The sequence below is a fragment of the Gracilinanus agilis genome, chromosome 6 (assembly GCF_016433145.1).
Source record: "Gracilinanus agilis isolate LMUSP501 chromosome 6, AgileGrace, whole genome shotgun sequence".
Taxonomy (NCBI): Eukaryota; Metazoa; Chordata; class Mammalia; order Didelphimorphia; family Didelphidae; genus Gracilinanus; species Gracilinanus agilis.
In genome coordinates this window covers 106,351,319-106,373,783 of record NC_058135.1, presented here as the reverse complement: position 1 = coordinate 106,373,783, position 22,465 = coordinate 106,351,319, and positions in this window count along the sequence as shown.

The window sequence follows — 22,465 nt, the reverse complement described above, 5'->3', positions numbered from 1 at the left end:
TAGCTGATTTTAAGCATGCAATTCAAAGTATACCAATTGTGATTATAGATACTTATTTTAATACTCCAAGAAATTATCTGTGATTTTGCAGAAGTGGATTTTCTCTCTACTGACACATGACAACCCCTCCACATATTAGTCTTTTGGAGCTTCTGAGACCAGAAAAATTCACAACTAGTGACCAACTTTCAAGTGATGAGCTTCTGGGAACTTGGGCTTATCCTCCAATATCAGACATATTTGTCACTGGCTCCTATACTGAAGGCTTGACCATCTAATCTAGACAGGGCCTGGCATTTTCTCTGCTCTGTTGGCATTGTCTTCAAGAACACAAAGTCCCCTTTAAGGTGGTTTAAATTAAACTAAGATGTATTTCTCTGCATTGTTGTAAATGAGGTACCCAAATGGGAATGGTTTATTAGTCTTTTATAGAAAAGTAAATCAAGATATAATGAAAATCTCTGGAACTAGATTATAAGGTTTGATGATCTTGATAAAAGTAAATGTGATACATTGTTGAAATAAGAATTTACTGTTGGTGATTTCTCCATAATTGGAAAAACTCAGCTGGTTGCCATAAATTTATCAAAGGCAAAAAAACCCCAACAGAATTGGCTCTAAAGGAAGGAAACCTGGGTTCAAGTCCTGCCACAGACAAAACTGGCTCTGTAACCAGGGGTCAATAATTTAATCTCTCCATGATCTCATATGATTTTATGAAACTATAAATTACAGATGAATTGCCAATCTGTTTTTAGTGGAACCTCACTCTGATAAAACCATAGATTTGTGAGAGACAAAAACAGAGACAAGTAAAAAAGGTGAGAAAGAGAAGGAAAGAAAAAGAGGAGTGGAGGGAAGAAAGGAGGAGGGAAAGAAAGAAGAGTCTCATAAAATATATTTGGAAAGATTGGAAAGAACACAGGATTTGTAGCTATGATTTGGCTATAAATAACTAACACCACCTTTTGGAGACTCAGTTCCCTTGTCTGTGAAATGGAGGTAGTCTTGCTTATTTTTATTTTTCAGTTCTTTCTCTGGAGGTATAGAAGTATGCATATACAAGTTATTCTTCAAACAATATTTCTGTTGCTGTATTTGACAAGAGTAAATATCCATACATTTGGGATAAGACATTTGGTCTCCCTCTCTTTCTCACTGTCTTTATTTGTCTCTGTTTTTGTCTCTCACAAATCTATGGTTTTATAAGAGAGACATTTGGTCTCATGCCTTTGCCTTCTGCTTACTTACTCAAACCCTCTCTTCCTTATAACATTGGTAAAAATTGATGTGAAAACTGGAAAGCAATATGGCAGAAACTAGGTATAGACCAGCATCTTACAAGACTTGCCTGGATAAAATAAAAACATATATATGACCTAGACATAAATGGTGATATCAAAAGCAAACCAGAACAAGGAAAATGTATCTCATTTTTCTTATATGTTAAACTGAGGGAAGAATTGTTCAAGATGACCTCTGGGTTCCCTGCCAGATCTGTCTATGAGTCTAACAATGAGAATATGATGAGGAAGGTCCAAGAATAGGGCTCTGGAACCTTTTGTTACTGATGTTATACTCTAAGGGCTTAGCATAGCCCTTGGCACAGAGTAAACACTTAATAAATGTTTGTTGATTGGTTGGCCAATCGACATACCTCCAGCAGAACATTTATCTAAGTATCACTACATTGCTAATGTAGAATACTACTAGGGTGCTAATGGCACTCTACTAGATTTACTGATTTTTTTTTAACTTAAGTAACTAATTGGCTTGGGGAAAGGAATTTTTGTTACTGAATTGACCTCATTTACCAGATCTTTAGAGTCACATAGAATGGGATAGCAGGAGGAAGGAGATGGGCATAAGCATTTATATATAAGGTGTGCTAAGCATTTTTATAAATATACAGTCATTCAAGATAGCTGCTATTATTATACTGATATTACAATTGAGAAATTGAAGCAAACAGACATAAGTGACTTGCCTAGGGTAAGAGAGATACTAAGCAATGAGGATGGATTTGATCTAACGTCTTCCTGTCTTTAGCACTCTCTCTACTGCACACCACCAGCTACCCAAAAAAGAATAGTGCTAAAAACAAGGTAAACATTCCAGCTTCTTATTTGTGGCCAAAACCTCTCTTAGCTAAGGGACATTCCCAACTAGGACAGCTGTCATTCATAGTTTCAGTATAGCAAGGCTCCTTGGAAGGAAGAAAAGAGAAGGAAACAGACTGCTCAGGCAACTTGGGCTAGCAACTGGAGAGAACTGGGTGAAAAGAAGAGCGGGGGAGAGAGACAGGAACCTCAAGGGTCAACAGATACTAGTTTGGACATCTGTGTACCTTTCTTTATTCTTTCCTCTACAGAAAGGCATTTTGCAGAACAGGAAGGAGCCTTTGAGTTGGTCTTTGTGGAAAAACTACCACTAATGGCCCTAACCCAGCGAATTTTAGTAACATAACTAACAAAGTTTCTTGTTCAAACCTCTTACCGCTAAGTGTAAATGAGCAGTGAGCCAGAGGCCCAGGAAAAATGGGCTTGAGGTCAAACAATACGATAGATTGCCCTCTTGTAAACCCCAAGAGAGACTGCAAAATTGCTCCCTAGGACTTCATGGATACCCTGAGTGAGTTTAATGACCTGGAAAATTGCAAATATTTTGGAAAGAGGCTGCCTGTAATCAAGTGGTATACATGTAATAGCTGCTGAAGTATACACGGCATATCAAGCAGTGGCTTTCCATCTTTTATTTTAATATTCCCCAGAAATGATTATGAAAACCACCAAAGTAATGCCCTTTGTGTGAGTCACAGTGTCAGTCCTAGAGTGGCTCACCAACTAGTCATAGATTTCAATAATGCCACACAGTCACTGTCATGAAGTCACAAAAATGACGGATGTTAGTGTGTTGAGCATAACAATTCTCCCACTTAAAGAAGAAAGCATTCACTCTGCATGGCCGTGATGCTCTCCCCAGGCAGCCAAGCTTGGGATGTCGTTTGTGAATAAGACCAAGGTAATGAAGTAGATATGTTTCCTTCAAGAATAAGAAAATAAGATTACAAATTCTGTTAAATTTAGAGGAGGCGATCCGTCGGATGGATGCTTTGAGAGACGTGAGTCACTTTGCAGCTGACATATATGTAGGAGAGATGATGCAAGAAGAACACTTTGGGGAGTTAAATTCAATGGGCAGTAGGCAATCATGTACTTCATTCCCCATTCCCTTGTCTTCACTACTCTTTGCCATGGGTCTCACGATCCAAGAAACTACCCATGATATTTTGGAATTTCTTCATGGTTATGGAACCCCAGGGAGAAAAGGGAAAGGTGAAAAGGAAGAAGAATGGAAGAGTCATGCAGAGGTTTCAGAGTCCTTCTCTGTCTCTGCCTCTGTTTCTCTCTGGGTGTCTCTCTCTGTTTTTCTATTTTAATCTCAGTCCCACAAATGTACATAGTTACACACAGACACACGGATGGAGTGTTTGTGTAGATATGAGTGGGTATGGTTATATACATGGATGAGTGTGTATATAATCACAGACACATATAATAGGTAAATTTACATTTATATTCATACAAACAGAGGAACACAAAGTCAGAATTAGAAAGGACCTCAGGAGCCATTGACCCCAACCCATATGAGACCAAGGGAGAAAGAGGGCTAGGAAAGATCTCAAAGAAGGAGAATTGTAACAAGGGGTACCCTTTATTATTATTTTTTTAAAACTTTTATAGGTGTGTTTTGTTTTTGCTCTCACTTCATGAGAGATCTCTCATAACAGAGTTAAACAGGCAAAACGAAGAATTAAGTGACCTCACCTGCATGCAATATTTAATATCTGTAGCATACCCAGGGTAAAACTGGATCATCTGCATTGGAAAATCTTGGACACACGCACAAACACAAGAATACACAAATATATTCATAAATGTACATATACCTCTAATCAGAGATACATGTGTGCTACAGAGATTATATATTGTATGTGTCAGTCAGTGAAAAAATGAAATACATGTATACATATATACATATGTGTATGTATATTATTTATATTACATTATTTTCCCCCTAGTCCTCTCACTCATTTTTTTCTCTCATATAGGTTGGACTGGATGGCCCTTGAGTCTCATTCCAGCTCTGATATTCTAAGCTCCTCTGATCCTCTTTCAATACTGAACTGAACTGAGTCTTTGTCCTGTAGGGTCGAGGTACTCCATTAGGTGACAGGCAACTAATGGGAACACTAATCCCCATCCCACTTCTATCAGTTCTTGGGTGTTAGTGTTGATTTGTCCTGTAACTCGGAATTTCTGGACATCACTCCTTATACAAACTAAAGAGGTGACTCAGGAAGGGGAAATTTCAGAGCTTATGGCTAAGTATTAGAAATATCTTGGTGCAAATTGAAATGCCAGCACCCTTTCCATCACACCAGAGACATGGCCAGAGCATGACCCATTATTCCCAGAATCTCTTCATTGGAAGGGACCTCGGAAGCTATCTACTCCAGCCCATTCCTCTTTTTTCAGTTTTTAAAAATGTATTTGCTACATTAAAGTTCCTAAATATCTTGTTTCCTCCCCTCCCCATGCCAGAGAAGGCATCATTTTACTTATTATGCTTAAACTATGTCTTGTATGTTTCTAATCAGTCTTTCCATTCCAAACATCTGCAACCAGCATAATGTAAGATGAGGCAACAGAAGTTATGGCAGGAACATCCTTCTGAAAACTCTGAAGAAAAGGATAGGAATGTCATTTGCTTATAGGAAGAGTTATTGAAAATCTTGAGAGATTATGATGACTGGTCAAAGTAGCAGAAATGAGAGCCATAGAAGATAGCTTGGTGGAATGGTCTGATTTTACTGGTTAGACTTGAATTTGAGTATTTTGGAATACCTCTTATGTGTGTAACTTTTGGTAGGCAGTGATAAGACCTTAGATTTTGAGTGGAGAGACTTTAGAAATAATCTAGTCCTCAAATCTAATTTCATTGATAAACTGAGGACCTAAGAGGTTAACTAACTTCCAGGATTCTGTAGATTGTAAGTAGTAGAGTTGGAAATGAAATTCATCTCAAAGCATCAGAGAATTTGAGATTTGGAAGGACATCAGTGATAGTTCAATTCGAACCATAATTAAAAGGAATCCCCACACCAACATATCAGACAAGCAGTAATTCTGGCTCTAGTCAAAAGCTCCAAAGAAGGTCCTTTTGAGGCAGCTTGTTCCACTTTGGGATGAGTTCTTTACTTTCAGAACTAATGTTTCCTTTTCCTTTTCCTTTAATTAAAAAAAAAAAGTCTTATTGATATATTTTGTTCTTACTCCCCCTTCATTAGAGTTCTATTATAACAAAGTAAAATGGGTAAAACTAATAATAATGGCCTCATCTGAATGCGTATGCCACATTCCACATCTTTAGCAATACTCCTCCCCCACAAGCTCTCGCTTTTAAAAAATTAAGTGGAATCTGGGGCAGCTGGGTAGCTCAGTGGATTGAGAGACAGGCCTAGAGATGGGAGGTCCTAGTTTCAAATTGGACCTCAGACACTTCCCAGCTGTGTGACCCTGGGCAAGTCACTTGACCCCCATTGACCACCCTTATCACTCTTCCACCTATGAGCCAATACACAGAAGTTAAGGGTTTAAAAAAAAATTAAGTGGAATCTATTTTCTCTCCCCCATCTCTCCTTTCATTGAAAATAAAATTTTAAAAATTTATACCAAATATGCCTCAACAAGCAAAGCAAATTTTCTTAATGACTGTTTATGAAAAATATTTATGTCTCATTCTGCACCCTAATTTTACACATTACATCTCTGTAATGATGTTTTATCATTGGTCCTCTGAAATCATGGATGACCCTCCTGTTGTTCATAGTTTTTGTGATTTTCTAAAATATTTGGTTTTACAATGTTGTTGTTATTATAAAAATTGTTTTCCTAGTTCTGCTTATTTCTTTTTTCGCCAGCTTATAAAAGTTTTCAAAATTGCTCCTATTTATAACATTGATATAATAGTATAAATTATTCTGCTTCTGAGGATTTCATTCAGTATCATTTCATAGTCTTTCCATGTGTCCTTAACATCATCTAATTTTTCTTTTCTTATAGCACAACAGTACTCCATCACACTAATATATTCCACATCTTTTTCATCTATCCCTCAATTGTTGAGCATCCCATTAGCTTCCAGTTGGTCTTTTCCCTCAACAACAAGAGCTGTTCTAAATATTTTTGTACAACTTTTTCCTCTTTCTTTGATCTCTTTTGGGTTTCAGCCTAGCAGTGGTATAGCTGGATCAATGGGCACCCACTGTTTAATAACTTTTTGTGTATAATCCCAAATTGCTTTCAAGAATGGTTGTACCCATTCCCAGGTTCACCAGCAGTGCATCAATATTCCTTTGTTCTTTCCACTACACTATACTACATGGTTCACAAGTTACAAACCCTAATAAGCACCCCAAGCATACAAAGAGCCTCCACCCCCATAGCTTTAGGCTCTTTTCTTCTAACCTACTCGGTCTAGCTTGCTCTAGACAGCAACTTAGCCTTCCTTGTAGGAAGCCTTCTGGCCCAACATCTCTTCCCCAGCACATTCCTTTTTCCTATATGGTGATCATACACATACTTCCCTTTTCCCTTATGACTTGTCTTTGATGACTGAGCTAATTTTCATCTTCAGCAATATGCGTCATCCATTCTGTTCAATTACAGTACATACCAGGCTCATGCAGAAAAATGACAGAAGTAAATAAGGAAGAGAACAAGGGAAGGAGAGAGAAATTCTGCATTTGCTAGGGTTTTTTTTTTCAACAGAGTAAAGGAGAATAGACAAAAGTGTGGCAATTCAATCCATGTATCCTGTCAGGTGCTTTAGTTGAGCTCTTAAGATTCTTGACCTTAAGAAGGGAAATAAAGCAAAGTCCTACTTTAAGAACAGACATCCCTAAAAACAAAAACAAACCCCTATCATATCTGATCGGAGATAAAAGACACTAGCAACATCTAGTATTTAAAAGATTCCAGCAGTGAGAGCTTCAGTAAGGCAAGTAGTCATTGTTTAATATAAATAAGCACCTCCTAATTAATCTATTTGTGAAATTTGCATTTTTAGTCATTAGTTCTTCACAAATCTTGGCATATTTTTCTTCTAAGAACTTTTGCCTTTCTATATTAAAGCACCTGGTGACCAGAAACTTTTAATACTAAAGTGAAATTAAAAATGTAAGTAAAACTTTTAGCAGAAGACTTCCTAAAGCATCTCTGAGAGAATTGTTTGGAGATTTCACTGGTGACTAATTGTTTTTCATAAATCACACCTCCTCCATGAAACCTTCTCTGACTAGCTAGAAGTAAGGTTGTAATTCCCCACTCCACATGATTATTTCTGACATGTACTTCACACATTATAAAACACATAAATTATATCCATAAGGCATATAATATAGATGCAATTTTCTTAGGATCATAAAAGAACATTTAGATCATTTGAACAAGTTCTCTTCCTTTAATCCCATAAACTGAGATCATCTGAGACTAACAATTTATATATATGTATGCATATACATATATATAATATCTATACATACACAATGCTTATGTCCATGTATAAATATTTAATTGTATCCTATATATCCATGTATATATGTATGTCATAAATGCATTGCACATCATATATGTACACATAGAGTTCCTTCCTTAGAGCTGTTATAGTATTTATAACTTCCCTCTTTCTCTGTCAGCCTTTAATCATCTCTGTAGTCAACAAGTTATTTATATTAAGCCAAGACATTACTGTAACTTAAGTCCATTTGCTCTTTTTTCAATGTCTCAGTAAAATGGAGAACAGCTGTTCAATGTCATCATAATAAAAACCTTTATCTACTTGAAGACAGTTGTTAAGTTACCTCTTAACCTTCTCCTTAACAGCCTAAATAACCCCAACTCCTTAATCTCCTCTTTTAGGACCTAGTTTTTCATGCTTCTCCACCACTTCTGTTGGCCACTATTTATTTTATCTTTTCTGTTATTGGAAAAACTGTCCTCTGTGTCATTTGTTCAGTTGTCTGTATGGGTAACTCAGCCAAATTTGACTTTGGAACCAGAGTAATCTGGGTAATATATCTGCATCGTTTGTATTCATTGATTCATAATTTCCCCAAACTTTCTCTGGTCTAGTAATCTGTGTTTTCATGGAGCAATTCTCCGGACCTAGGCTGTGGAAGCTTTCTTACAGATCCGTCTAGTCCAAGAGTGAAGAATGAATCATGAGACTTAAAAGCAAGCACAAGGAAGAGAGACATATGGTTAAATAGCTGTTGATCTGAAAAGTTCTGGTGGTATTATTTGCTGTTGAGAAATATGATAGCCCAAAGGTATGGTATCATTTGTCGTTACATTGAGAGGCATAAAGTCAAGGAGAAGAGAAGATAATGCCATTGTATTTCATCTTTGGGAGACCCTATATGAAATATTACGGTCAGGACTCTCTGTCTTATTCTAGGAATCGACCAGTTGGAGAGCTTCCAGAAGAGGGTGCCTAGGACAGAAAAGACCCTTGAGATCCTACTATATCAGCATGGTTTGAAGGAAATTAAATTGCTGAACATGCAGGAGACTTACAGGGATAAGAAGCCCATTTCTGAAGGACTCTCATATGAAAAGGGGATTAGATTTGTTTTGCTTAGTCCCAGAAGAAAGAAGTAGGAAAGGTGAATGGAAGTAGCAGAGAGGCAAATTCTGACTCAGTTCAAAGGAAACCTTACTAACAATTAAGCTATCCCAAAGAAGAGTTATGAAAAGTGGAATACGCTGCTCTAAGAATTAATGAGCTCCTTTTCTCGTGAGGCCTTGAGAAAGGGCTGGTTTGAGTACTTTGGGGATTGTTAAGTTTTCTGAGACCAGTCAGATAAAGACTGGACTAGATGGACTCCAAGGCTCCTTCTCACTGAAAATTTCTTTGATTTTTCTGATCTAATCTAGTTCCTTGTTTCCGTTCAGGTCTCCACTGAAATCATCCCTTACCGATAAGCATCCAAAGAACAGATAAAGGCCTTTCTTATAACAGGGCCATTTTAAAAGAGGAAATTACAAAGATTGTCTCGACAATTGATATATATCAATCCCATTCTCCAGCCTAAGAACCAGTCAGCTATTAATAAAGTTACTCTGGGACAATGCCAAAAGCACCTAATGCCACTGATAAAGCCAGACAAATGGAGATAGCGATGGGCTATATTGCTGCTTGCCTCATCTCTAACTCATGATTGACTGGCTGATCAAAAGGTGAGCTGTGTGAAGAAAACAGAAGCTCAACGTGCTAGGGTTCTGGAAGTACTGCAAGATGAGCTCTCATCAAAGTAGTCTGAGCGTCCCCCCTCTGGCTTGGTGCTGGGCCAAAGAACACCATATTGTATGGAGAGGATGCCAGGTTAGATTCTCAGTAGGCTACTGGGCAACCCCATTGAGAGCCTCTAGGAACTCAGTCAACTGAAAGGGCTGCCAGAACTCCCATGGAGCCAGTTCAGGCTACTGCCATGCCTGAAAGTCTAGCATGCCTTAGATACACAAACAAATCCCCAAACATATCATTTGCACAAACATATTCACATGCACACGTGTACGTGAGGTTATGTAAGCTCTTGCCACCCAGGGTGTTATCGGTAACATTTCTGCAACTTCAATTACTACAGCCTGATGAAGAACTCCCTAAATCTTGATCTCTAGCTCTTTTTCCAAGCTCTAAACCCACTTTTCTCATGACACATTAGATATTATAAAGTAAACAGCCTTCTTCAAATACCATAAATTGAAAGCCACGCCTCATCTTGACCTGCAAACTTGATGTTCCTCATCCCTTCAGTCCAACCATTAAGGACTCCACCAGATTCTTAATTCCCCAGACTTGCTATCTTGGATTTCTCTATCTCTTTTATCTATTCCTATCCATTCAAGCCCATTCCGGTAAGAATCTATCCTATTTGCCTCCTCCTTCTTGTTTTCCAAGCCTTCATTACTTTTTCCTGGATCATTTATTCAATAAACATTTATTTAGTGACTCATGACCAAGGCACTGTGCTAGGCACTAGGGATACAGATATAAATATCAACATTGCCCCTGCCCTTAAGGGATTTAAAATCTAATAAATGAGACACTATTATGGCTTCCTAACTGGTCTCATCTGCAATTCATTCAGCATATTACTGCCAAATTATGAAATCACAGAGACATAGCATTGTAGCTGGGGAAGATACCTTAGAGATTATTTAGTTCAGTTCTTCAGTTAGTCAACAAGCATTTATTAGACCAGGCATGGTGGTTCATGACTTATAATCCTAGCAATGGGGAAGGCTGAAATTGGTGACTCTCTTGAGTTCAGGAGTTATAAGCTATAGTGAGCTAAGCCAGTTGGATGTCCCCATTAAGTTTAGCATTAATATGATGAGCCACTCAGAGTGGGGGACCATTAGGTTGCTGAGATTGGAAAGAAGCAGCCCAGGATGGAAATGGAGTGGGTCAAAGCTCCCTTAATGATCAGAGTGGGAACAGACTGTGAGTAGATCCTGAACTTCCAGCATGGGCCAGATTAAGAGACCCATTCTTTAAAACAAATAAAGTCAAGCAAACAAAGATAATGAAGAAAAAAGTCAAACATATATGAAGTCTTTACTACTTGTCAAGTACTATGCTAACCAATGGGGATAAAAAGAGAGGCGAAAACACTGTTCCCTTCCTCAAGGAATTTACATTCTAATGGAGAAGAGGACATGTAAACAACTAGGTGGATATAAGATATATATTGAGTAGATGGAGGGTATTCTGAGAAAAGGCATTATTCACTGGGGGGACCTGGAAAAGCTTTCTTGAATAAGTAGCATTTAAGATGAGTCTTGATGGAAGTCAGGAAACTGAGACCAAGGCTCTTAACTTCCAAGTCAATGATCTCCCAAGACCAAAAGCCAGCTCAATCTTCCTAATGTATAGTCCTTACCATATCCCTCCTCTGTTCAAAATGTGTAATGGCTACTGATTGCCTACAGAATTAAGTCCCAAATCCTTTTCCTGATATTTAAACTCCTCCACAGTAGGACTTCAATAAGAAAAATGATTGATGTTTTCACCAAAACAATATCTGTAACATAGGTTGTAAAATGCTTATTATCCCCATTTTATGTCTATAGATACTGAGGCTCAAGAGACTAAATTCTTTTTTTTTTAACATTTAATAATATTTATTTTTTAGAAAAGCTAACATGGTTACATGATTCATGCTCTTACTTTCCCCTTCAACCCCCCTACTATCCCCCCCCCCCCGTAGCCGATGCGCATTTCCACTACTTTTAACATGTGTCATTGATCAAGATCTATTTCCAAATTGTTGATAGTTGCATTGGTGTGGTAGTTTCGAGTCTACATCCCCAATCATGTCCGCCTCAACCCATGTGTTCAAGCAGTTGCTTTTCTTCTGTGTTTCCTCTCCTGTAGTTCTTCCTCTGAATGTGGGTAGCGTTCTTTTCCATAAGTCCCTCAGAATTGTCCTGCGTCATTGCATTGCTTCTAGTACAGAAGTCCATTACATTCTATTTTACCACAGTGTATCAGTCTCTGTGTACAATGTTCTTCTGGCTCTGCTCCTTTCCCTCTGCATCAATTCCTGGAGGTCTTTCCAGTTCACATGGAAATCCTCCAGTTTATTATTCCTTTGAGTGAAATAGTATTCCATAACCAGCATATACCACAATTTGTTCAGCCATTCCCCAATTGAAGGACATACTCTCATTTTCCAGTTTTTTGCCACCACAAAAAGCGTGGCTATAAATATTTTCATACAAGTCTGTTTATCTATGATCTCAAGAGACTAAATTCTTGACCATGGGCATTAGGAATTTCATCTCCTCCACTTCTTCCTCTTGAAATGCTTTAAGACTTAATTTAGGTGCCACTTTTGCCTTGAAGCCTTCTCTTGTTCCTAGCCCCCACCTCCTTCAAGTGCTCTCCCTTCATTAGGTTTCTCAGAATATCTAGTTTCTATCTAATTTAGGTCCTTGTATTTTATTTTGAGTTATAGTTATTTTTGTACATGTCTCTCCTCCTAGGTCATGAGGTCTTTCAGGTCAGCCATTATTTATCTTTGGATGTTTCTCAGTTCTTTTCTGTCTACTTTACATGAAGTAAACACTTAAATGTCTGATGAATTGAAAGCTGCAAAGACCTAGTCTGAAGGCATAGCCATGCTACCTGAAGGGGGCATTAGAATAACAGAAAACTGGAAGGAAATTGAGGTCTGAAGTAATATCATTTACCAGAACCAGGCTTAACTACTTGGCTTCCCACTTAACTTTATCTCTAGGACAACTATTGATTCAGCGATGGTAGAAGTGAGGAACAAAAGTACAGTAATATAATGAATGGCAAGGTAATATACAGTCTAGTAATGGACAGAGTTGGACTCTTTGGGCTTTTCTTGCTAATGGATCAATGGCTGAAAGGAACAAAAGCGAGGGTAAATGACTCAAAAGCTTTGCTCTATTCGCCTGTTTTACTGCAGCTTAGTAGTTGATTGTCTGGTTATGTATAAAATGGATGGTCTGGGAATTCACTGAGAGGCAAATGCCAATTCTTTAACCAGTGGATAAACATATTGTTTTGTACCTTTTTGATGGACTTATCATGGATTATTTTCCATTACATTTATCTCTGTATGTATGAATCCTGCTAGATTTTAAATTAAATGATGGAATGTATGAAATGCATGCACAGAAGCAGAAAAAGTATTTATTATTACTATAAATGGGGCAAACACTGTGCTAAAGGTCGCAGATAGAATTACAGAAGTCAAACAGTCCCTGCTCTCAAGGACCTTGCATTCAAATACCGGGAATCGCTGTCTAAAAGGTAACAGTGAAAAAAGAAGCATGTTTTGGTCTGGGAAACCCTAGGCATGAGGAGTGGAGCCGTAGGGAATTTCATTATCATGCTGTTTTTGTTTGTTGGCTTTTTTGTTTATTTCTAGAAGCAATGGGAGCATTGATTCAATGACAGTCTGCAGAGCAAGAGGTCAGAGAGTGGTGAGAGGAGGATAGCAGTATGTATGACAAGATAAACTGGGCCAGCTGATTGAAAGTCCTTGGACCAACAGGCATTTATTAGGCATGTGTCAGGCACTACGCAAAGTTCTGGGAACATGAAGGAAACCAAAACAAATAAAACTGCTTTGTTGTCCTGGAACATATTAGTGAGAAAGTCTACTGAGAGACAGTTTGATGTAGTTAATAGTGTGGTGGGCTTGGATCAGGAAGATGTAGGTTTGATTCCTGCCTTTGACATTCATTAGCTCTATGAACATGGTTATGTCATTGCACTTTTCTAACTTTAAGTTTCTCATCTGAAAAATGTGACTATTAATATCTCAACAAGATAGGTGTGAGGCTCAAATAAGATGATGCATATGAAACTTTGTGTAAATGTCAATTATTACTATGAATTTATAATCCAAGTATTTCCTCTAGAACCTAGCAGGGTACTCAATTTCCAGATTCTGGTATCTGTTGGAGTAAACACTTTTTATGCTACCTCTTATATATAAGAAGATGTGCTGTTGGTTATGCCACTGATCTTTTAACTTTAAGCCTCAATGTCTTATTTGCTCTAAATAAGCCTACCATACCCAGTCATTAAGCGAGAGAAGAGGAAGGAGAAGGAGAAGAAAACAGAAATAGTTATTGGCTTTATCCTCCCAAAAGGTGTGCCTATTTCCTTGAGCTTGGTTAGAATCATATTTCCCCTCCAGAAGGTCCTCCATTCTAGGCTAGGCTCTTTGGAAGATAGAGACAGAACTACTCTGTCTAATTGATGTCCTCCAAGTGATTTATCTATGTATTTCCTGGTCACCAAGAGCGAGGTGTCTTCCAGAGGCTTCCCTCTGACTTTGAGATAGAAATCTGGGGGGGCCGACTCATTTAATTCCAGATTGCTAAATTGTACTTGATTGGAATCCCTTTTTAAAAGTTACTCTTCCAACAAATTGTCAAAGACCCACAGTTCAACGATCCCCCTTTTTTTTTTTCAATTTCAAAACCCCTTTGAATTTCCATACAAATTATTGGTGGAAGGTTAGGAATAAGTTATAGTAATCTATTTTTCTCCTACCTAACCATATTGCTACTGTAATTATATACATATATATTATATGTAGCCGATTTTTAAAACAAAAAAAACAAAAAAAAACACTTCGCTTTATACCAATGTGATGCTCTCTGATACCAATGGTATGGGAATCATTCATAATGTATCTTATAATTTAGCTGATAAATCAGAAAGTTGTCTAAGCTTCAGGGAGATAAAGTGGCTTGTCCTTGATCATATAGTTAGTGTCAGAAGTGTGATTTGTGGTTCAACCTTTCTAACTACAAGTCTAATATGCTCTCCACTACTCTATGCTGCTTCTAAATTTAAAAGAAACCCTTAATGAATTTAGATATTAATATTTCCACAAATTAAAAAAAAAGTTTGACTGACATTGCCATTCAACATAGACCTAGTATAGAGTAAAATCCTTTTTTTGGTAATGCTGCTTTTTTTGTTTTGTTTTCCCATCTTCAATATTCTTTCATATCAGAATTATCTATTAGGCTAAAGCAGAAGTCCTTAACCTGAGGCACAAGTACTGAAGGTGTCCATAAATAGATATCAGAGGGTTTGTGAACTTATATGGTGGGGCGGGGTTGGGGGGGGGAGAATTACATCTTTATTTTTTCTGGCCTCTAATTGAAATCTAGCATTTCTTTCACTTATGAATTTTAAAAAAGATTAATTCTGAGATAGGGTCTACAGACTTCACCTTGCTGCTAAAGTAATCTGTGGCACAAGAGATACTAAGAACCTCTAGATTAAAAGTGAGAGAAATAATGTTCAGTTAGGGAAAAAAAACAATAACTTCACTGTTTTCATCTTCGGGTTACAAAGTAACAGTCAAAATATCTCATCTTCCAGAATGAACCTAAACCCTTTACATGACCTTGTAAATTTTTTTTTTATTAAAAGTTTCTCTGTTGAACTATTCTGTTTACATTTCCTTATGAGAGTTCCTTTCTTAGCTTGGATTTGTAACTTCTTGGTCTATCTTTGTTGCAATTCTGTCTTCAATTTTATTAGAAATGTGCACACTTCTGTGAAGTCTTCTAGAATGAGAAGACTTGTGGTCTACTCCAATCCCTGCTGTTCACTCTAAAACCAAAGTAAGAGAAAGCAAATTCTTTTTTTTTTCTTTTTTTTCTTTAGAATATTTTTCATTGGTTACATGATTCATGATTCCAAACCCCCTGCTCTTTCCTCCTCCCTCCCAAAGTCAACAAGCAGTTCCACAGGGTTATACATGTATCATTGTTCAAAACCTATTTCCATATTCATATTTGCAGTAGGGCGATCCTTTAACATCCAAACACTAATCATATCCCTATCAAACTATGTATTCGATTATATATTTTTCTAATGCAATTATGCTCCCACAGTTCTTTCTTTGGATGTGGATAGCGTTCTTTCTCCTAAATTCCTCTGGATTGTCCTGGATCATTGAATTGCTACTAGTAGAAAAGTTAGTTACATTTGATTGTACCACAGTGTATCCATCTCTGTGTACAATGTTCTCCTGGATCTGCTCCTTTCACTCTGCATCAGTTCCTGGAGGTCTTTCCAGTTCACATGGAATTCCTCCAGTTCATCATTCCTTTCAGCACAATAATATTCCATCACCAGCATATACCACAATTTGTTCAGCCATTCACCAATCAATTGGCAACCCTTCATTTTCCAATTTTTTGCCACGACAAAGAGTGCAGCTATGAATATTTTTGTACAAGTATTTTTCCTTATATAATCTCTTTGGGGTACAAACCCAGAAATGGTATGGCTGGGTCAAAGGGCAAGCAGTCTTTTAAAACCTTTTGCACATAATTCCAAATTGCCTTCCAGAGTGGTTGGACCAATTCACAACTCTACCAGTAGTATATTAGCGTCCCAATTTTGCCACATACTCTCCAGCATTTATCACTTTCCTTTGCTGCCATATTGGTCTGTCTGATAGGTGTAAGGTGGTACCTCAGAGTTGTTTTAATTTGCATTTCTCTAATTTAGGAGGAATTTAGAACACTTTTTCATGATAGTTTTGATTTCATCCTGTGAAAACTGTCTAGTGATGACCCTTGTCCATTGGGGGAAGAAAATAAATTGTAAAGGGAGAGAAAAACTTTTTTTTTTTTCGGAGAAAAATTAACCCTTCAACCAACTTTGTTTTTTAGCCACCAAATCCCCAGCTATAATTTTAGTCAGACCCATTCTGCATTTGGTTGAGAAAATTCAAATATCATCTTTTAAAAGGTTTTCTTTTTTTTAGATTTATTTTTCCTTTCACAAAATGTAAAAAGATGTCTTGGGAAAAGATCTATGATTTCATCACAGTTAGATGTCACTGCCATGAGTTGGAAGTCAAATCTGCACATCTTTCCTGCTCCACACACAGTGAACTAGCCACTAAATCTTCTTGTTGATATTCAGGCATATCCAGTTCTTTGGGATCCCATTTTGGGATTTTCTTGGAAAAGATACTGGTATGGTTTGCCATTTCTTTCTCTAGTTCATTCTCCTGATTAGGAAGCAAGGCAAATAGGTTTAAGTGACTTGTCCAGAGACACACAGCAAGTAAGTGCCTAATGTCAGATCTGAACTCATGGAAATGAGTCTTCCTGAACTAGGTTGCCTATATAAAGGTTAATACATTATTTTATCACAAATGGCAATGCTACTCACCATCCTGATCCCATTATACAGGAAGGACTAGAAACTAGGGCCTCTCTGTTTCGCTTTTTAAAACCAACAAATAAACCTTACCGGAGCAGCTGGGTAGCTCAGTGGAGTGAGAGTCAGGCCTAGAGACAGGAGGTCCTAGGTTCAAACCTGGCCTCAGCCACTTCCCAGCTGTGTGACCCTGGGCAACTCACTTGACCCCCATTGCCCACCCTTACCAATCTTCCACCTATGAGACAATACACCGAAGTACAAGGGTTTAAAAAAAAAATAAACCTTACCTTCTATCTTCGAATCAATACAAAGTATTAATTCCAAGGCTGAAGATCAAGGACTAGGCAATTGGGGTTAAGTGACTTGCCCAGGGTCACATTACTAGGAAGAATCTGGGGCCATATTTGAACCCAGGTCTTCCAGACTCTATCCTTCTGGGCTACCTAGCTGCCCCTCTCTCTGCTTCACTTATAATCTTACTCCCTGTGCTATGTTCTTATCTCCGAACTTGAGCTCCTCAATTCGAGTGACTCTATGTCACACCACCTTTGATCCTTTTTAACTTTTCCAGTAAGCAACTAAAGTTGCCCATGCTCTCTTCCTCCTTGAAGTCATAGTTCTTTATTTTTTTTTGGTTTGTTTTTTTTGAAACCCTTACCTTTCGTCTTAGAGTCAATACTGTGTATTGGCTCCAAGGCAGAAGAGTGGTAAGGGTAAGCAATGGGGGTCAAGTGACTTGCCCAGGGTCACACAGCTGGGAAGTGTCTGAGGCCAGATTTGAACCTAGGACCTCCCATCTCTAGGCCTTGCTCTACCAGCTGCCCCTGAAATCATAGTTCTTAGAGAGGAAAGGAATAAAAAATATTGTAGATATTTTAATATAAAGTATTTTAATGACAGTGGTGCCTCCCTAGCACATGTCTCAGGAAGACCTGAGTTCAAATCTTGCCTTTGACATAAACTGGTTGCATCTAAGTCAACTCTTCAAAACTTTAAGTTTCAGAGAAGGTATCAACTTTCATGGATAGAGAATCACAGAACTAATACTATCTCTACTACCCACAAGAGAAAAGGGCTCAGAAGGGAAGGATAGAACCATTTAATGACTTAGTTTATAGTTCAAAGTCACATAACCAGAGCTGGACTTTAGATTGGTTAATGTGATAGTAGTATACAGATTAGATCAGAAGGAACAGAAATTTGAGGTAAGAAGGCCAGCGGGGGGAAAGGCTATGTATTAGCTCATGTAAGAAGCAGTGAGGGATTGACTCTGCATTTCCTGAGATCCCATTCTCCTTTCCCATATGGGAACAACTCAACTCTTCTAGGGATTGGTAAGGCATCCTTAATCTACAACTACACAGCAAAGCAGAGTGAAGAGCTCTGACTAAATTGACCAGGCAGTTTAGTTAAATAATCAGTCAATTCAGTCAAACAGCCCATTAATAGCTGGGTTGTACTCAATTAGTAGCCATATCATTTGCCATCAATCTAAATACTAAACCATTTTGCTTCTGGTGCATAGACTAATATGTCTTTATGATGGGATATGGAAGATTACACCTAATATGGAGGAACGCAATCCTCCTGTGCAGTGGAACTCCTACAACTGCCCCCATGGCGTGCCCTCTAGCCAGAAAGGTTTTTAAAAACCATTTAAGATATTAGGCATGAACTTTGGCTCTATTAAAGAAGCAGCCCATCTGTCTGTCAAGATCTTTTTGGATCACCTCTCTGCCACCCTGTGTGTTATCTCTCCTTCCCAGCACTTACAACAAGTGCCCACAGCATTTAAAACCCACAGAAATTCATTATCGCCGCCCAACTTGCTCATTATAAATGATCCATACATAAAGGGGGAGTGGGCACGAGGAAGTGAGGATGGTAAAGCCCGAATGAACTTGGTTAATGTAGCTGTCATCTGCAAAGTGGAACCCCATTCTTTGGTAACTGTCACAGAAATGTGTGTGTTTTCATTACTGGTCATATATGGAATCCCAGAGTAGGTAAGGAGCTATCTATCATTCGGGATTCTGACACTACGATTAAGTTGTTATTCTAGCATGAAAGCTTTTGAAATTAAGGGTGTAAAATGTCTTCTTTATCCCATAGGGAACAACATTAAGTGACTTGAAAATAGGTGAGCAATTCTAACTCAAGAACTTCTTTGCTTAGAAGAATGTCAAACACCGCTCAAAAGCATGGGTTAATCATTTGGTTTTATTTCATTAACCATTCAGATAAAGATGACTTTCAATAACACGCATCACTTTGGGGCTCGTGTAGGGATCATAGGACTGTAGATTTGAACTGGAGAGGCTGCCTAATCTCATCTCTTCATTTAACAGATGAAGAAACTGAGGAAGAAAGCTCAGATGCTGCCTAGTCTAATCTCATTTAACAAATAGAAACTGAGTAAGGCACCTCAGGTGCTTCCCAGTCTAACTTTCGTATTTAAGAGATAGGAAAACTGAGGAAGGAAGCTCAGATGCTGCCTAGTCTAACCTATACATTAAAGAAATAATGAAAATGAGCAAGGAAACTCAGATGCTGCCTAGTCTAATCTCATTTAGCAAATAAAGAAACTGAGGAAGGAACCTCAGGTGCTGTCTGGTCTAACTTTCACATTTAACAGATAAGGAAACTGAGGAAGGAAGCTCAGATGCTGTCTGGTCTAACCTTCACATTTAACAGATAAGGAAACTGAGGAAGGAAGCTCAGATGCTGTCTAATCTAACCTTCACATTTAAGAGATAAGGATCCTGAGATCCAGAAAAGTTAAATGATTAGCCCAGAGTCACTCAAGGAATAAATATTAGTAGTAGGATTTGAGCCCAAGTCTTCTGACTTCAGTGTCAGAGTCTTTCCACAGTATATTTCTTTCCCTAAATAGACCACTCTCTTACTGTGTATAGGACATTATGTTAGGTTGTTGCAGGTAATATGTAAATGAATAAAAGACTGACTGTGACCTACAAAAGGTGTAATTTAGTATGGAGGATAATAGACATACATAAATAATTCTGTTAAAAGGCAGAATTGCATATGTCATTAGACAGCTACAAAACACAGGAAAGAAAGAGAAACGACCTAGAGGAAAGAATGAACATGACTAATTGCAGTGGAAGGAGCACAGAAAAGGCTTCACAAAGAGGGGGCTATTTAAGTTTGAGGCTCCTTCCAGATTTAGAACTACAGTTCTAGGAAATGAAAGTGAACTTTGTTGCACAGAGAAGCATTTCAGTAGACAGAGAAGGGGTGAAGGACATTCTCATGGAGCACTTTTTTTCAATTCCCACATTTTCAAGAGGAGGGAACTATGTCAGAGAGGTCAAGTACTTGGTCAAGGTTGACACTGGTAATAAGTGACAGAGAAACGAGGTAAATTCAGGTCCTCTGACTACAGAGCCCAATGGACTTTTCCCAATGGACTCTATCACTTGGGCCACCAGGTCTTATAGACCTTCCATGGTCTATACTATATTGTTCTCAAATATGTGACATTGAATAACTAAACTCCAAATTGTCAAGAGGAATCTATTCTTCAACACAGTAGGACCTCGTATCTTCTATATTCATGCATGCAATCCTAGGTACCGAGGTGGAACAGTTCCATAAATGACCCATATTGAGGTTAACCATAATGTTTTCAGAGTCTGAGTGATCTCTCTGCAGCCTCAGTCTTCCCTAGTGTACCATGGTCATTTGCTGAGAAGTTTGTGGTGAAGACAGGTATTGTCTTTGTGGCACATAGGTGGCAAAAACTTGGAGTCAGAAAGACCTACCTTCATATCTGGCATCACACACTTCATAGCTGTATAAGCCTGGGCAGATCACTGAACTTCAGCCTCAACTTTCTAAGCTGTAAGGAGACTATGAGCACCTTCCTTACAGGTTGTTGGGGGGATCAAATGAAATAACATTTATAAAGCACTTTGCAAACTTTAAACCACGCTATATAAATGTAGTGATGATGATGAGGATGATGATGGCAAGGGAGACAGAAAATCAACATCATCTGGGAGTATGGTTTAGTTTCCAAGCTTAATAAGGCATTTCAGCTCATCTACTGGCAAAAAACATCTCTGCCCATTATGGAGCTAATTTCTCTAAGGAAGTCATTTTCTTCAGAGAGACAGTGTTATTTTTCTAAACACCCTTTCCAGCTTTGATCATATCAAGAATTTTTGATTAATCAACTTTTTCTAACCTTTTACAGAAAATAGGCTGTTGTCTACTTTCTTGTATATATTAATGATCAGTTAGCATTTCCCCAGATCATTCATGTGACCTTTAAAATGTAATATCCTTATTGTAAAAGTTTTCTTCGTGTTTGTAAATGTGCTGCATTTCTAAATTTTTGACCTCCATTTTGTTCAAATTCTCATTAAAATTGACCTCAGCGATGTAATAATGCCAATGCAAACAAATAACATGCAGTACCAGGTAACAATTATAACTCTAAAGCATACACAAAAGCAATTAGCATGGAACAAGCAATAGCGATGAAATCAATGTCTTATGCAATTAAGCAATAATTTAATCAATAACACAGAATTACAAGCAGTGTCAACTAACAGCAGTCAATGCCACTGTCGGCAATAATACATTAGCAGGCACAATGTTTCGTACATTTGAAATCCTATGAGACATGTAAGCTAGGTCAAAAGAGAGAATAACCAATGGGAAAACAAATATCCAATTTTAGGCTGGAAAGAAAAGAGAAAAAAAAATCAGTGAAATAAAACAAAAAATTCAGCTGAAAATATATCCGTGGGCTCCAAACTTATGAAACTGTAAAAAATTAAAATGCAACAGATAAGTGTAGATATGTGTCCAACTCTGTGGGACCCCTTGGGCTCGGAGTACTTGGGCAATGAGAAGTGGTAGGGAGAATGGATCTCTTTGGAAGCCACCTAAGACTGCCCCATCCACCCACTGAAATTAAGCTGTTCCATCTCCCTTCCTCTATGTGGGTGCTCAAAGTCTCTTTTAGTCCCCCTGTGCATTCACGATCTTTCTATTCTCAGAGACAGAGGCTAGGGTCTGAGAGTATGAATACTTTTTTTTTAATTTAAATTTTGAAAAATATTTTTTCCATGTTTATATATTTCATTTCCCTCCCCCTTCCAATAAGCACTTCCAACTGGGTTAGACAATTGTTATTACTTATACCTATTTCCATATTGTATGCGTACATTCTTGAAAATAATGCTAACATTTCCTCAATCACATGGTTTGATGGGGCCATGATTTGGATGTAGACTCTAAGCGATCACCCCAGTGCAAATATTAATAATATGGAAATAGGTCTTGATCAATGACACACGAAAAACCCAGTGGAATTGCTCGTTGGCTATGGGAAGGGTTGGGAGGAGGGGAGGAAAAGAACACGAATCATGTAACCATGGAAAAAATATTCTAAATTAATTAAATAAATAAAAAGAGAATAACCCCCAAAGTACAATATTTGGCTTAGATTCCTTCCCTCCTCTCTTCTTACTGTGAATCAAGTAGCCTTCTGAATTTTGTGGGACCTGAAAAAATTACTTATTGATCCAAGATAGAGTACACTTACTAAACGAAATAAAAAGTAAAAGGCACAGCATTAAAATATCTGAGTTACTAAGCCCTATTCCAACCAGGAAGTCTT